Source organism: Octodon degus, unplaced genomic scaffold, assembly GCF_000260255.1.
Source record: "Octodon degus isolate 3935 unplaced genomic scaffold, OctDeg1.0 scaffold00193, whole genome shotgun sequence".
Taxonomy (NCBI): Eukaryota; Metazoa; Chordata; class Mammalia; order Rodentia; family Octodontidae; genus Octodon; species Octodon degus.
The window spans coordinates 487096-503921 of NW_004524769.1; the positions used below are offsets into that span (position 1 = coordinate 487096).

General features: G+C 49.1%; 1 protein-coding gene across 8 annotated transcripts in view; it reads left to right on the top strand.

Moving 5' to 3' along the window:
* The window catches only part of Mpped2 (metallophosphoesterase domain containing 2), a 162799-nt gene that overhangs the window by 46614 nt on the left and 99359 nt on the right, over positions 1-16826 (top strand). The gene's annotated exons all lie outside the window — the stretch shown is intronic.

The following is a 16826-nucleotide window of genomic DNA, read 5'->3' on the forward strand; positions in this document are numbered from 1 at the left end:
CCTGAAGCAGGGTTTGAGAAAGTGTTAAATTGTGGATTAAATGACAAAATGTGTGTGTTAATGGGAAGCTGCTATTCATTACGCTGGGCAGAATGTCTTAGAAATAAACAGTATGTCTCCTAACAGAATTTAGGCGTTCTCATGGGATTTGCACAACTGCCGGCTCATAGGCAGCTGGCAGCAGGGTGCACACCGTTTGTACCTGTGTCTCTTTGCATTTGATACCATTGCTGAGGTGAGTGTTTCTCCCCAGCTTCTACATTTGTCCTTTTTAATAGCAGCGTGCCATTTGTGTCATTGTACTCCTGAGTTTAGCAAGACCATTTCTAAAGCAAACCGGTAAGCTGCTGTTAGTCTTTCTGCTGGCTGCTGGCCCTGCAATGCATCTCTCTGTGTCCTTTGGGCTGTGCAGACACAGGAGGTACGACTTACATTCCTGAGCATGAGGACTTGGGGCTCTTCATTGCCCTGGTCACTGTGGGCACCTGTCTTCCAGGGTCACCATGTGACCTTCAGCAGTGTGGAGCTCACCAGATCTCGGTGGCCTGGGGTGTCAGTGCTGTTTCAGTTTGTGTTCTTTTAGTAGGTAGTCAGTCTTTGAGATATTTAAATATTCCCTAGCCTGGCAACTTTGCCATACAGACAGGCACTGAGAGACATTTAAGTGAAGTGACTCTGTCTCCCATGGTAACCCCTACCTTTTCCTTTTATTTCTTTCTTTTTGCCTCCGTAACATTTGTGCTCATGTATGATCCCATTTTATTTAGCTGCTACTGTCTATGAACTCTTTGAGTTTGGGGTGAATCTTCACATTTCTCGCCACTCCAGGACAAGCGGGTTTCAGCACAGTTATGGCCCAGTTGCTGGGATGGTACTGGGTCCCCAGCTCTGACCTGGCTGAGCACTGTAGACATCTAGGGCCAGTGAGGTCCTAGGGGCCAAGTCCTTTAGCCTGGGCTCCATGGCTGAGTTCAGCTTTTCCCACCCAGCTTTCCCTCTGCAGAACAAAGGATTAATACTGCCTGTCTTTCTGGATTGCTGTGCAGATTAATCAGTAAGTGATTGCTGTTGGTGAGTGTTTGTGGGCCATTAATAATTGAATGGGGAAGGTGGTAAGTGAACCATCAACAGATCTTTAAAGAGTAGAAACAAGAAGAGGTCAGAGGAATTGTTTGGTCATAGAGGTAAACACTGGGAGATTTTTATAAGGAAAAGTACTCCATAAATGGAAATGTGCCGTAACGAAGGAATTAAAGCGATAAGGAGATAAAGCGCCAGGGCCCGGCTGCAGTCAGTTCCTCCTGTGGCCCTCTCTGCTCTGATCTTGTAAGGCTGGAGGAAGAAGTCGCAGCGTGGGGTGCACAGTGAGACCAAAGAGAGCCTTGGGGTGTGGGTAGAGGAGAAGAACCCATATTGCAGGCCAGGAATAGCTCACTGTTGCCCTGGCAACCCTCCAGGCCCAGAGGGTGAAGGACCAGGGGCTGTGTCAGCCTCCAGCGCAGCCAGGGGCCTCTTGAGAGAAATGGTGCCCTGCAGTAGACACCAGGTGGCCTGGCAGTGTGGCACTGGGTCGGATCAGTGTGGGGACAGCTCCTGATGGGCCTGGTCATGGTTCCAATCTAGATGCTCCTGAGGGCCTGCTGGGCTCCAGACAGAGCTTTTGGAAGGTGACAGGAGGCGACTACCTTGAGGGGCTGGTCACTACTGTGCTGCTGGGTGGGGTCCGGTCCTGAGAAGGGGCCCCTGTGGGCGGGGCGGCCAGATGAGCTCCCCCTCCCCGCTCCTCCCTGCCACTCTAGGCTTCTGGTGCACATTTCTACCTAGCCGCCAACAACTGCAGGCTGACACACGAGCCCCGTGACCCTCTCCCCTTGAATTTGCAAGCGTCAGGTGTTATGACTTGGCAACATGGAGCCAGGCTTTGGCTCTCCCTGGGCAGGCCCCGTGGGCTAGCCAGGCCTGAGGCGCGCACCTGGGATCCGGTGTCTCCCTCAGGTCTAACCTGGACTGTGCTGATGGGAATCCACCAGTGGTCCCTTGTCCCTACCATGAGCTGCTGGGCTTGCATCCCGAGAGCGACCCCTAGAGGCACCTGGGATTCCCACTCTGTGGACACGGAGCCTGGAGTCCCACTGGGGAGCTGTCCCCTAGCTCCTCCAGTGCACAGGAAAGCAGAGCGGTCTGCTGGCTTAGATGGCCGCTCAGTGGGTCCCTGGGCTGCTTGACATCCAGCCTGAGCCCCCTAGTCTGTGATATTAAGAGCAGGCTTGAGTGAACTGGGGAGTTTTGGAGCTTTTAGGCTTCAGCTAAGCAAAGGTTGCAGCTCCCGGCTGCTGAGCAGCTTGGTGGCCGTGTGCTAATCTTGCACGGATTTGGAGGCTGTGTCCACCTCCTGTCCACCTCTGCCTGACTGCAGGGCTGGAGGATCCCATCTCGAGCTCCTGCTGAGATGCCGAGTGCTGGCCTTACGTGCACATGTCGCCCGGCAGGTGTGACACAGGAGGTTGCTGGCCCCGGGTAATGTGTGAGAGGAGCAGGCCTGGCAGGAGGAGGGAAGGGCACTGTGGGCAGCCCCAGGGGGACCCAGCTTCAAATCTTTCCTGAGTAGCTCAAGCCCTGTATGTGTCATCCTAACACAGACCCTGCAGCCCCCAAGGCTGTTGTGAGCAGGGATGTGGTCTCGTGGGAAAGTCTCAGAAGGACACATGACCTGTGGCGACTTCCAGCTGTGCTGTGGAGGGAGACCACAGTGGTGGTGTAGCTCCTAGATGCAGGCGCTGAGGAGGAGTTCAGGAGAGAAGAGGGGACACCTGGGTGTCCACCCCTCACCTGGCACCAACTGGATGGGTGTTAGAACTGGAGGGGACTTGGAGGTCATAGAATCCTGATTTGACAGAGATGGAAATAAGGGCACCAGAGAGGGTGGATTGCTTTGGTGTTTGACTTAAGGAGCAGCCCATTGGAGCCCAGCACTTGGACGGGGTGTGGGCAGAGGGCGAGGCCTGTGTTGTCTGGTGCTGGGTCCCTGCTGTCCCGGTTACAGGCATCATTTTGTGCAGTCCTCTCAGTCATTTATGAAGCAGGGCTACTGACTTCTTTCTTATCATAAAGATTAGCCTCTGTGAGCTATACTTATGTAAAACCACATGGCCAGTGGACTCACTCAGAACCTGGGAGCCTGAGCCTTCCGTGGGCAGGAATTACAGCACTACGGGAAGGAGGCACACGCAACCCTGCCCAGGCCCTTTTGTAGGACGGCATATTTTTTTTATTAATTTTATTGAGAAACAAATAGCAATGAGACAGTTTCAAAACAGGTTAGTAGGACAGTTACAATAATTAATACATTGCATATTGTTGTCTTCGTAGTAGTTATTCATAGTACAAGATGCAATTGGTCAAGCAATGGCCGTGACTCATCCACGTGGCTGACACTGACAAAGGATCTACAAACTGCGGTACAAGGTTTCAGGGTAAGTCCTGAGGGGATTTGACTGACCTTGTCAGATACAGGAGTTGCAGTTCTTGTTATATAGGCCTTGTTTTATCTTGGTCTTAACCATCCAGCAGAAAAGTTTAAAAATGAGGTATAAAAAGTAAAGCGATATTAATATGCTGATCTGTAAAAGACTGAAGTCAACAACTTCTGACATTGTAGGACAGCATTTAAATGCAACCGCCCATCTAGCATTTTAGCACAGATTCAAGGTCAAGCGTGACAGAGAGGCTTTGGAGCTGAACAAGTCCCTGCCGCCCTACCTGAGATTTCCCCCTTGTGCCTGTCCTGGCACAAGCGCGTTCCAATCACAGATTTGGCTTAAAAATAAACTGGTTAGCTATAAAGCACCTGTGGCTAAAATATATTTAATTTTAGTGCTTTTAATTGAATTCCGAGCACCCCCGGGTCCTAACCCAACTTTCCTGCGAGCGTGCGACTGGGTTCTCTCCAGCCCGCTGTCCTACCAGCGTCTCTCCGGGGCTCTTCACCGTCTATGTGACTGCCTCTCCACTGTCCCAGTGAGGTCAGCCTTCGCCACCATCACTGAGCATGCCTGGCGCGTGCGGGCCACCTCTGTTTGCTTGTGGGCTTTCCTCCTTCCAGCTGTCAATGATGTCCCTGCCCAAGTGCAAAGTGTCATTGCACCCCAGTGAGTGAGGGACACAAGGCGCCCAGCATTTACTCTTCGGTCCTGACCTTAACATCGTGTAGCATGGATTGCATAGCGCCCAGCCTGCTTTCCGCTTTCCCTCTCTTCCCTCCCCTTCTCTTCTCTTCCCTTCCCCTCTTATTCTCAAATAATTTGTAGAGTGATCATACACACTGTAGAAACGCTCAGGCAGGGGCTGTCTTTGGTGCATTTTCTTTCTTTTTTTCGGTGGAACCGGGGATTGAACTCAGGCACTTGCACTTGCTAGGGAAGTGCTTATTCCACTGAGCCATCTCCCCAGCCCCCTTGGTGCATTTTCTTTCCTGTATTATAATTATAAAGATGAGGTACTTGGGTGGTCCATTCTTTCAACTGAACATTTACACATAACCATGTAGTCAGTCAGAAGTCCCCTTGAACACACCACCGCAGCCACGAACTGCTAATTGTGGCTCTGTACTGCCGCTTCGAGGCCCAGGCTTCAGTTTCTTGAGGCCAGAAGGCAGAGTGAAGACACTTCCAAGAAGGAGCTCAAGGCAGGCTTACTGGCCGGGGAGATGGCTCAGTAGAGTAGTGCCTGCCTGGCAAGCGCATGGTCCTGAGTTCAATCCCTGGTACTGGGGAAAAAAAAAAAAAAAAAAAAAAAAGACATGCTCGCTGGTGTGTGTAGCAGCACTGAGCTTGGTACGGTTGTCACACAGTGTCACTGTAACCAATGGCTCAATTATGCACATAAAAACCAGGTTTCCTGCTTTCTGAAGACTATGCCTCCCAGAGAGCCTTCTCTTGCCCCAAAGTTTTAGAGCTGAATTTCAGGAAAAGCCATCAGGGCTCAGCAATTTACTTTATTCTTTTTTAGAAATAATTTTATTGAGAAACAAATGGCAATGAGACAGTTTCAAAACCAATTAGTAGGACAGTTTCAATACTTAATACATTGTATATTATTATTTTAGTAGTTATTCATTGTACAAGATGCAGACATGATATCCCATCCACAAACACTATTAGAACAAATCTTTCTATTCACTGAATTAAGAGAATATAGCTATATATCTATTGTAACTATTTTGAGTATTTGGATACAAAATGGTTGTTCATTTGTATCTCCTTTTTTGTTTAGCTTTGTTAGAGAAGGACATTCCATTGTCATTAATATATTATAGGTGCATGCATTTAGCAAAATAATCCAATATAGTCCAGCAGTCCATAATAGTAGTGGGTTTTCCATAGGACTGACAATGTCAGAAGTTGTTGACTTGAGCCTTCCACAGCTCAGCATATTAATATGGCTTTACTTTTTATACCTCGTTTTTGTACTGTTCTGTTGGAATGTTAAGACCAAGATAAAGCAAGACCTATGTAACAAGAAATGTAACTTTTGTATCTGACAAGGTCAGTCAAATCCCCTCAGGATTTACCCTGAAACTCTGTACCACAGTTCGCAGATCCTTTGTCAGTGTCAGCCTTGTGGATGAGTCATGGCCATTGCTTGACCAATTTGCTCTCTGTGAAAGCCTGAGAGAATGTTTTCTCTCCATGTGACTCTCTTTAGGCACACTCTACTTCATTGATCACTTTCCTCTGTGGCCCCATAATCTCCTTGATCAGAAAATTTGGGACACAACTGAGTTACATGATATTACAGTACAGGTTCTCCGATATCCTGAGTCTTCATTGACATTGAAAGGTAAAAAATGTTGGCTGTCCTTGCAGCCCTTCTTTTTCTCTAATGTTTGGTCTGCAAACTTAGGCTGTTAACCCCCCAGAAGAGAAGCTTATTGTTATTACCCTACAACATAGGCAGTTGAGCTTAACTTCACTATCTGGCTGAATATCAAACATCTTAGGCATAGCATGGAACAGGTATTTTCCATGAAGTATTGTTATGCCAAGCTTTAAATCCCTACAGAATATGAAGAAAAAAATTAAAAATATAAAACAATATTAAAAAATAGGAATTAACAGTTACATATTTTTATAGAGAAGTTTAGAAATCTAACCATATACAGTATTGTAGCAGAACAGTCTTGTGACATTTTTTTCTAGTCTCTTGTTTTCATTTATTACCCTTTTTTAAAAAAACAAACATTTACTTGAGCAACAGTTTGGCAGTAATTGGTCTGTCATGGCAAGCAGTACGTATTTAGAAGACCAGAATGGCAGGCACTCCGGGCGTGACCCTACACATTGCCACCTTCAGTGCAGCTGCTTAGTTCACAGGTATCTGCATACACAGTTAGTCAGGGTGAGAATCCTACCAGTTACCTGCCAGTCTCGGAAGCCTGCTGAAGGTTCTCAGGATCGCCGCCGTGCCGTCCTGTGCAATGGGCACGTGTAAGGCATGACCGCTCCTGGTGACTTAGAAGAAGGGGCATGTCAGAAGAAGACAACAGAATTGCTCATGGACAGAGCTGAACACTTCAGTGGAATGTGTTTGGTGGTTTTTGTTGATAAGCACACAAATATCTCTTCTCAAAGGCAGCAGTTCTCTTTTGGAGTCTTTTTTAATCTTAACAATACATCCTGCACTATTTTCCACATTAATAAATATGATAAGGTACTTTCTCTCAAGAGTGCTTTCACTGTAACTATATACGTATACTATAAAAATTCAGATACACGACCAGCACAGAGTAGAAAATATACACATTCCTTTTTTATCTTATCTCCAAAGTACTCACTCTTTGTAGTACAATGTTTTTGAAAATGTTCTACCTTCATTTCTACTCAGCAGCAAATCTTAAACTTCTAAAGACCTGGACTTAATGATCATTTTTTAAAAATTAACAGATCTGGTCATATAATCTTGTAACTGAAAAAAGCCAGCGCATGCCTTGTGCCGCGGTGCTCTCTGCTGCACGGGTTGCTGTAATTCATGCTGTGGTACCGCTGTCACTGGGCACCTGAGGCATTTCTGTTCTTTTAGTATCATAGGCACCGCTGTAATGAACACCATCCTTTTCTCCCTTTGCAAACATTGTTAATTTTATTCAAAGAACTGTTTCTTCAAACTGTGTATTTTTTAAAAAGATGCAGTTAGTAAGTATTATCAAGTTTCCCTCTATGAAGAGTGCAGCTTCTCTTGGTAGTAGCTGAGAGTTTGCTTCGCCTATTTTTTCCTCCTTGTCAGCAAATCTTGTCTCTCAAGAGTTTCCAGCAAAGTCACTGAAGAGTCTCCTTTGACTTGATTATTATAAAAAGATGTAAATTATGACAGGAAAATATTGAGATTGCTAATTACATTAGTACGCTTGAACATCTGGAACTTAAAGGACAGGTTTATTTTGTCTACAGTCTCAGAGGGTCAGTCCATGGTACGCTGATTTCCAGGCAGGAGCAGCAAGGTGGGGCACCTGGCACAGGGTGGCTGCCCTCACTGTGGCCGTCAGGGAGTGGAGAGAGGAGGAAAGAGACGGGGAGCTGGGTGCATCTCTCATCAGATGCCCCCTCCTGGCCCACCAGCCCCCAGCTCCCAACAACACGCCGCGAACTCATCAGGGGTTTCCACTCATGAGTATATCTCCCTGATCCGGGCACCCTACAAATGGCCGACCTCTGAACACACGAGACTTTTGTGAGACCTTTCCAGTCTGAACCACAGCACTGCTGTATGTTGTCGTTCACACAGGTCCCGCTGACCCCGGCGTGTGTGCTGTGGGGTGGTTTGTGTGTATGTGTGCATGCTGACGCATCAAGGGCAGCAAGGTAGCAGGGTGGAGGCAAGCAGGCCGGATTGAATCTGCCCATAATTAAGTCCTGGCTTCAACACTGTTGATTCTGTACTCTTCAGTTACTCATCTGTAAAAGGAGAAACCCTCATGCTTACCATACCAAGGATTGTTGTCAGGGGATTTAAATTGGATAAAGAATACCCAGTATGTACAGAGAGCAAACGGAATGCAGCAGGGTGGTGGATTTTCCAGCATGCCCGATTCCTCTTCTTGCCTGGTGGATGCTTCTCTCTAACTCCTTTGAAGGCTGAAGATGGAGGGACGAAGGGAGAAGCGAGTCTCAGAGTCTCAGGGAAAGTGGCCTTGCAGCTCCTGTGCCTCTGGGACCAACTCTGCCTAGGGAGCAGAGGAAAGTCTCGACATGGGCCTTGGCCAGGTCATTGGAAACTGGACCCCGTACTCTTCCTCAGGACCCCAGACCGAACACACATACCTGTGTCCTAGCCTCTGATTAACCCCGGGGCCACCCAGGCCCCAGAGTGGCCGTCCTCTCCCCACTGTTACCCTTCTGCTCCTACTCTGTGTCCTGACCCGCTTCCCTTCCTCACCATTTCCTTTCCATGAGAACCCTGCCCACCCGCCAGCTCCGGTCCTGCCAACCCCAGCGCAGCGAGGTCTTCCCAGGTCCTCAAGGGGCACTTCCAGGCCAGGCTTAAAATGCTTCTCAGTGCTTTCTAGTCATGGCCTGCACATTTAATTAAGGCTTTTGTTTTTTAAACAATCAAAAATTATTAGGGGATTGAGCTGATCGAGAAGTGCCATTCTGGGTAAACCAACATGGTAACATGGAGGACAACTATTTGCTGGTGAGGGACCAGCAGTTCCCAAAGGGTGGCTTCAGAAACACTGTGGCACGGACAGCCTCAGGGACGTGTGGAGTCTCACAGCTCTGTGACCACATAAGGGTCACAGGGAACAAAGAGATGAAGGAGGAGGTGCTAAGAAGGGAACAGTTCACAGAGGAGGATTTGCCAAAGCTCCTAGAGCCTAGAAAGCCGGGTTTCAGGTGGAGAGCTTTGGCCCTGAAGGGCTTCTTCCAAACACAGAGCCTGGAGTGTCCTCCTCCATTGTGGATTTATAATCTGATTTTCCTAGTTACCAACTTAGAATTACTATTTATTTTATAGCCTCTCTTGTTTCAAGTAGTTCATTTAGAGATGTTTTTTCTTCTTAGTGTATAACTCTGAATTCCAGCAGGTGTCTGTCGGCCCCCAATATGTTCATTCTCTTGTATGGACAGTGCACACAGCCCAGGCTGTTTGTCTCCAGCAGCATAAGGGAAGAGTGCGCACTGAATCCAAGAACAGCTGACTCATGCTGTCATGCACCCTTCTTTACACTGAAGAATCCCTTTTTGTCCTAAAGGGAATCATTTCATAATCATATGTGTAGGTATACATACATTTTGTCAATAAGGACAGATTTAACTTTGTTGTACAGTTCAGTTTTGATATAAACTTAATTTAAAATGCTTGAGAGAGAAATGAATCCTAACAAATAGTTGAGTATTTCAAATAAGTAAGACTGATTTTGTTGCACTAGAGGGAATCAGTAATGACTTGAGAAGCCCTGGTGACCAGGTCCTCTTTGGTCCTGTGAATCATCCCCTGTGTTATGCGCAGTCATTTTCTTAAATTAGATTATTTATAATGCCCCTAATTTGTAGGACCTCTTTCCTCCAAAGGACCCAGAGTGCCTCTGACTATATGAGATCATTAATGTTTACAATGGCCTAGAAAAGTGGATATGGGAAGACAGTATTAGCCGTGTCTGAATGATGGATGGCTAGATGAGGGATGGATGATGCGGATAGATGGATGCATGGACAGATAGATGGTGGATGAATGGATGGGTGGATTATGGATGGATGAGGGATGAACAGATGGATGGTGGGTGGATGGACAGAGGGATGATGATGGTTAGATGGGTGATGGATGCATGAGGGATGGATGGACAGACGGATGGATAGATAATAAATGGACATATGGGTAGAGATCAAGAAAGATGGGGGACAGTTTGAGGTCACTTTGGAGCCAACAAAAGAGATAGGCAGGAGCTAAAGTCACTGGGCATGGCTTCACTCTTCCACTCCTGAATTCTCTTGCTTTCTCCTTTTGACATTTTCCCGTCTCCTGGTCAGAGCAGGGCACCCCTGATGCTCTCAGAATGCACACTTAGGGGCGAATGGGTGACCATGACTAGAAGTGAAGCCCGCCTGTCCCCCAGCACGACCGCAGAGTGAGCACTCAGGGCCTCTCTCGTCTTGCAGCTTGCCTGTTGGTCTTGCTGCCCTTCTTCCGTGTTCTCGGGCTGGCGTTGGCCTTCTGCCCGGTCCTGGTCCTCCTCCCCATGCCCTGCGTTCAAGCTGCCCGCACTTGTCTCCCTGGGTACAAGGTGCGGAGTGACTCCTGAGGAGCCTCTAGCGAGTGACAACTGAGCAAGGGCCTGGCTTTCCCCTCCGCCTTACCTGCCGCCCTGAACTAGCGTGCATCTTCCCCAAGCTTCGGCCACCTCTCGCGGAGTCAGGGAGGAGTGATGACCAGTCGGGGGGTTTCGAAGCCTGCGGGCACTGTGGCGATGTTACATGCCGTGGGGATGGCAGAGGTGGCGGTTCTGCTGCCATTGCTGTCCACTGGAGACATCGGAGTGCTTTTCCAGGCTCTGTTGTAGGTCTGCCTGTGTGCACAGCCGCCCCGTGGCCCTTCACCGTGGCTCTGAACCTGCGGGTGCCCTGCGGATGGCTCCGCCCCCCCCGCTACCCCCCCCCCCGGCTGCCTGCACATTCCTCCCTGGAATCCAGGCCCGGCTGTCCCCTGGGCTCTGCGCAACATGTCCCCGGCCCAGCCAGCTTCCAGTCTGTCAGTCCACTCACTATTTCCGGGTGACCCCTCCCCACTTTTGACTGATAAATTTTCATTATTGGTTTTGCGTGAACGTGTTCAGGGTTCCGCTCCGCCTGACCCCTGCGGTCACTTAGTGATTACACGTGCCCGCCGAGGTAATTTATTCACTTTGTTTTGGTGTGAACATGTCCCACGGGGCTTGTAACTGCTGTAATCACTTGACCCTAGTGACTGTTAAATGCTTCAAACACAGTTATTTTAAATTTATAATTGTTTTCATTAAAAATCCCTTATAGTAACTTGACTGACCTTGCTGTCAGTGTGGCATTCTGCGCAGGGGGAGGGGCAGGGCCACCAGGATGAGGGTGACACGTGCTTGTGGAGGTGCGGCTCGCCCTGGGGGGCCTGGCAGGAGGATGAGAGACTGCAGGACACGGGGCAGCACTGTCCCCTCAGGGCAGCTCCACCACGTGGCCAGGCCACCAGCGGGGTGTGTGTGTGTGTGTGTGTGTGTGTGTATGTGAAGGTGAAGTCCCAGGATCTCTCCCCAGGCCCTTCCTGATGTCCAGGCCTCATGGGCTAGTGACTTTTTAACTCACATTTTCATGTTTGTTCTTGGAAGATTTTCAAAAAATCAAAAATAATGCAGTGAGCTCCATGTCCCTGTAGTACAGATCACACATTTGATAATGTTTGCCTGCGGTGCTTTTATCCTGCGTTCTACTTGTGTGTGGGGTGTGTCTGCGTGTGTGTGTGTGGGGTGTCTGCATGTGTGGTGTGTCTGTGTGCACGGGTGTGTCTATAGTGTGTGTCAATGTGTAGTGTGTGATGTGTCTATGTCTGTGTGGGGTGTGTGTGTGTGGTGTGTCTGTGTGTAGTGTGTGGTGTGTCTGTGTGTGTGTCAGTGTGTAGTGTGTGGTGTGTCTGTGCCTGTGTGTGTATGGTGTGTCTGTGTGTGATATGTGTGGTGTGTCTGTGTGTCAGTGTGTAGTGTGTGGTGTGTCTATGTCTGTGTGGGGTGTGTGTGTGTGGTGTGTCTGTGTAGTGTGTGGTGTGTCTGTGTGCGTGTCAGTGTGTAGTGTGTGGTGTGTCTGTGTGTGTGTCAGTGTGTAGTGTGTGGTGTGTCTGTGCCTGTGTGTGTATGGTGTGTCTGTGTGTGATGTGTGTGTGTGCCAGTGTGTAGTGTGTGGTGTGTGTGAAGCTTGGCTCGTGGCATTCTGCACACACACTTGCTAGCTTTTACCTGCCCAGCAGGTGCACAAGAACTGCCTCCCAGCTGGAGCTACAAAGGCTGGGATTCAGAGGGTGCGGCCCCGCCCAGGGGCATGGCTCTCCAAGAGGTGGGCTCTGAGCCCCCAGTTCCACGCTGTTTGGGGGCACACAGGAACCTGCTGGAACGGAGCCATGTGGTTCGCTTCATTTCTATATTTTAGGTTGCACTGGCAAAGATCAGAGGATGTATTTACAGTGGGGCGCTACCTCAGGTGTTCTTGGCTCCAAGATGCGTCCTGGCAGCTTCATTCTTTTAATAATTAGTGAAGCTGGTTGTGTAGCTGACCTGCCCAGCTGAGGAGCTGAGCCAGAAAACCCGGGCACAGCAGCAGTGTGCCAGGCGCCCTGCAGACGCGGGGCCCGGGTTGGCGTGGCACTGGCTGCAGGGCTGGTGGCGAGGAGCCTCGAATCCTCACGCCAGACGGTTCCTGCAGGCGCGGGTGGGCTGGGCTTCCATATTCACCCTATCGGGGAGGGTTCCATTCAGAGCACACCGGCCCATCCTTACTTTTGGTTCTGTTCGTTCCTGTTTTAAATTTTCTTCTGTCTTATTACTTGGGGAAGCAGAGGTAGTTTTGCATTTTCACTTACAGTATCTCCACATTTTTCTACTGTGTTATGCCTTTGAGGGCTGCTGCTTCTGCATAAGGTGCTTTTCTGTAGAGGCGTCTGCAGGGCCCGCTGGCTCTGGCGGTGAGGGCAGGCAGCCTCCCCTTCCTTCTGGGCTTCTGCAGCCAGCACGCTCTGCACCTGTCTGCCTCTGTCTTCCATTGGGTCTTCTGATTTGATGCAAATGAATTGTAAAAATTTGCTTTAGTCTTCATTTTTTTGTTATCTATTTGTTCTTACACCAGCATTTGTTTTTGTCACTTTGTAACCTTGCAGTGTTGTGTCATGTGCCGTTTTCATGTCGATATTGGGTTGCATGCCATTTCATAGATAGTCTTTGGAAACAAGGGCCATTTAATACATTTGACTTCAGCGTTTGTACTAACCTCTAAATCATAGGTAATTGTAAAGAACTTATATGTTCCCTTAATCAAAAATGTATGCTACTAATTTTGGAAGTTGGGGGAAGGTTTTTTTTATGATGTTCCAGAAAAGAATTACACTAGGGAAATAAAAGTTCTTCATTTTAGTTACATTGTATTTCCTAGTTTTTGCACGTCTGGAATTTGTTTTAAGACTGCACTTAGTACATCCAGATTAAATAATGAAGTAGCTAACAGTGGCCTGCATCATCGTCTACAATATTTCAATGATGTTGGGGAGAAATCTGTGTTCCTTATGAAATCATGTGAAACTTTTCCCCAGTGATTTTTCTTTTTGAACTCTCTTCAGATAGCTGGAGAAGAGAAGCAGCATTGGTTCCTCCTGAGTGCAGAGTGTAGTTGTGTGATTACGCTGTGTTGTTTCTTCCCTCCCTGTCATTTATATGACTCTCCCCGACCCTCCATGCTGAGATGTTCTCCTTTGTCGGGGGGAAGGCTGGTAGGCAAACCTTTTTATTTTGAGGCGATGTCTGACTATAGGACGTACCGTCTCTGCCCTTTGAATCCTCTTTTATAAACTGACGACAATGGAATTTCTTTACTTTCTGACTGCAGTCATGTTATGCAGCCGTTCGATCCGGTGCTCAGCAAGCCCTGCGCAATTACTTTGCTTTACCAGGTGCATTTGGAACTGAGAACCGCCCAGAAGCACACACTGCTAGTTTAAGTGGTGGTAATGGGGGTGGTGCTGACAATGGAAATAGTCCTGGGAGGAGGAATGCTAGACTACTTGGCTATGATTTTTTTCTAGGGTTGGGTGTTGGACCTAGAGCCTTTACACTGAGCTGCATCCTAGACTATTCTTATATTTTTATTTTAAGACAAGGTGTTGATAAGTTGCCCAGGCTTGAATTTGTGATCCCCCTGTACCCGCCTCTCAGAAGCCTGGGATTTTAGGTGTGCGCCCCCACACTTGGTTAACTGGCTGTAATTCATGAGTTTTTGTAGGAGTTAGCAAGCGTCACTGATACTTTGAATTTTCATCATTTGAGAAATCTGTTCTCCCTACAAAGCCTGAGTTCAGAAAGTATCATAACTGCAAAACCTAAACATGACTTACATCTGACTTGAAAAATCGAGTCTTTTCACTAGTACATTTAATAATATACTAATCATTCTCCTATAAAAATGAGCAGAAAGCCCAATTGCGGGTCTGTCCCTAGCCCTCTTCTCCACTGTGTTCGGGACTACAGGTCCATCTGGGCCGTCAGCTGGAGCCGGAAGCCGCGCGGGTAACGGCAGCGCTGAAGAGCACATTCTGATTTCGAGCCACCGTCGTGTGCGTGCCTCGGCAAGCCCTCTGGGGTGGCGCCCATTCTTGTCCTCTGGATGTGGACACAGAGATCAGGGATTAACACTCTCCTCTGGGGTAAATCACACACGTAGCTTCTCATTGTTACTTCAGGTTGATCCTACGTATTGCATTTCCATTTTTCACTTATTTATAATTGGCAAAAATATAATGATGCTTCAAAGCAATCTGTGTAGAGAATCCTTAGACATTTAAGAACTTTGTGGTGAGACACCGCTGTGTTAGGTGGCAGGGCTGGAACGTCCTTCTGGCGAAGGCACAGGCCAGCTTGGAGGAGCCATCGCTGCAGTGAGTCGGATAGCCAGGAGCACAGGCACTGCACCCTGGAGCCTGGCCCTGCCCAGGCACCGTGGGCAGCTCTCTGTGTGTCTCAGAGGGACTGGAGACTCAGACTTGCAGTGAAAAGAGTGTGCAGAAACAAGGAAGGTCCCAAACAGAGCCTTGGGTCGTTCTGAAGCTCCTGATGTGCTGTAGTTTCTTTGGGTAGTTCTCAAAGTTGCAATTTTAGCGTGCCTATGACCTCCTTCCTTGCCTGGGCAATGATTTATAGGAAGTCTTAGATACAACTCTGATAGCAAGCGTGCTTTTATGGTTCACAAGTCAGTGCTTATGGGTGTGGGTTTCATGATGGTTATAAATAAGCTAGAATGCATTCCAAGGTGAGATTTCATCAAATGAGGTAGAAGGAAGCTTATGTTTTGAGCTCAAATCTTCTAGAAGGGATTCAGCCAGGGCCAGTGCTGGTGCCCTTCCCCGTGACTGGAGGAGGAGGTCTCAGGAGACTTGTGGCACATGTACTGCCATCCTTGGTGATTTCCTGTCCCCAGGGCTGGGCAGGTGGGGTCTGGAAGTGTTTCACTCCTCAGTCTCCTCCTGCATCCCCCAGGCAATGGGGGGAACCCAGAATCCAGAGCGGCTCCGCAGACTTATGAGCTGAGTTGCAGCTGGGCTACTACCGCATCTCGGACTTGGACAGTTGGACGTTCTGGGTCACCGCTTCCTGAGACGTAGAATGTGCAGTGTTCTGTGCCCCCAGCCGAACAATCCAACAAAACTCCTCAGTACTGAAGTTTTTTTAAAAAATCACTGTACCATGTACGAATGCCTGACTGTTCTTTTGGAGAATATGTGCGTGTGCTTGCGGTATGAAGAAACCATCCATTGTCATGAGGCTGCTTTGCTCCGACTGCGCGGTGTGAGGTACAGATCCACACCAGCCAACAATAGCTGTAACAAAGCAGCCCTCCCGAGCTGTGCCCGCCTTCCCAGTCAGCGGGCACAGTGCCTCTGGGGTCGCAGAGGAGCTGTCTCACCAGGGACTTGCGAGCCTACGTGGGGGATGTGGCTCGCGGGGACACACTGCAAAGCTTAGCGTGATGCGTGATGGTGAAGGAAGTCTTAGCCCGTCATAAAGATTAGCAGGCTGTGTAATTCAATTTAAAATTGGTCGGCGTGTCCTGACTGCTGTAAGGCCTTTCCTTTTCGTTTTATCGCCATTCCATTATGTTCTGTCTCACGCTCCTAGAGCGGAGCACACGGCCAATGTCTTCCTGCATGGTTCTCCCACTGGAGAAAGGGTTGTTGGAGGAGATTATCTTAAAATGAGCTAAGAAAACGCTTCCTCAGTTGAATGCACCCTTGTTTGCTTTCTCCATTTTATTTTTTTAGCATAAAATGAATTTCTTTCGAGCAGTGAGAGTGAGAGAGGCGCATTCAGGTCCTTTAAGGCCTTCCCTGGCACGGGGCTTGGCTCTCAGAGGCCGGCGTCGGCACTTACCTCAGTGCCGGGACATCACGGTGCCGTCGGGAGCCCAGCACGGGCTCCTGGTGATGCAAGACCGACAGACCGACGCCTGACGGCAGTTACCCAGAGCAGGCTTAGCCAGTGTCCTTAGCGTGGCCGGCGTCATTTTCCTCATTACAGGAGAAGTGCGCGGCCCCGAGCCGAGCCTCCGGCTTCTCGCGCCCAGCCTCGGGCCTGCCCGCTCGCTGTTGCGTCCCGGCGCTTCCTGCGCTCCGCTGCAGTGACGGTTCGTGACAGGGCAAGTCCAAGTCCTTGAGCCAAACGGCTAAGAGCGACTGAACGAGAAACGCCAAACACTGGCCAAGCGCCCTTTCTTATGTGTACAAGGAATGAAGCGCTGCTGAAAGAACTATAATGAGACACGGAGGCCCAGAAATGGGGGCGAAGCGAACGTGCTCTGTCGTTGCCTCACATTCAGTGTCTTCTAGTGGGGAGGGAGGAACATCTTTGTGTTCCAGGAGGATTTTGCTACAGTGTGGGCGAAAGCACGCTTGCCACCTTTGCTGTCAAGCAGCTTCCGGAAGTCAGAGAGGCACCGCAGTCAGGCCACCGTAGGAGGTGTGGCCACGTGGCCTCCGCACGACGGGGTGTGGCCTCCGCAGGACGGGGTGTGGCCTCCGCAGGACGGGGCGTGGCCTCTGCAGGATGGGGTGTGGCCTCC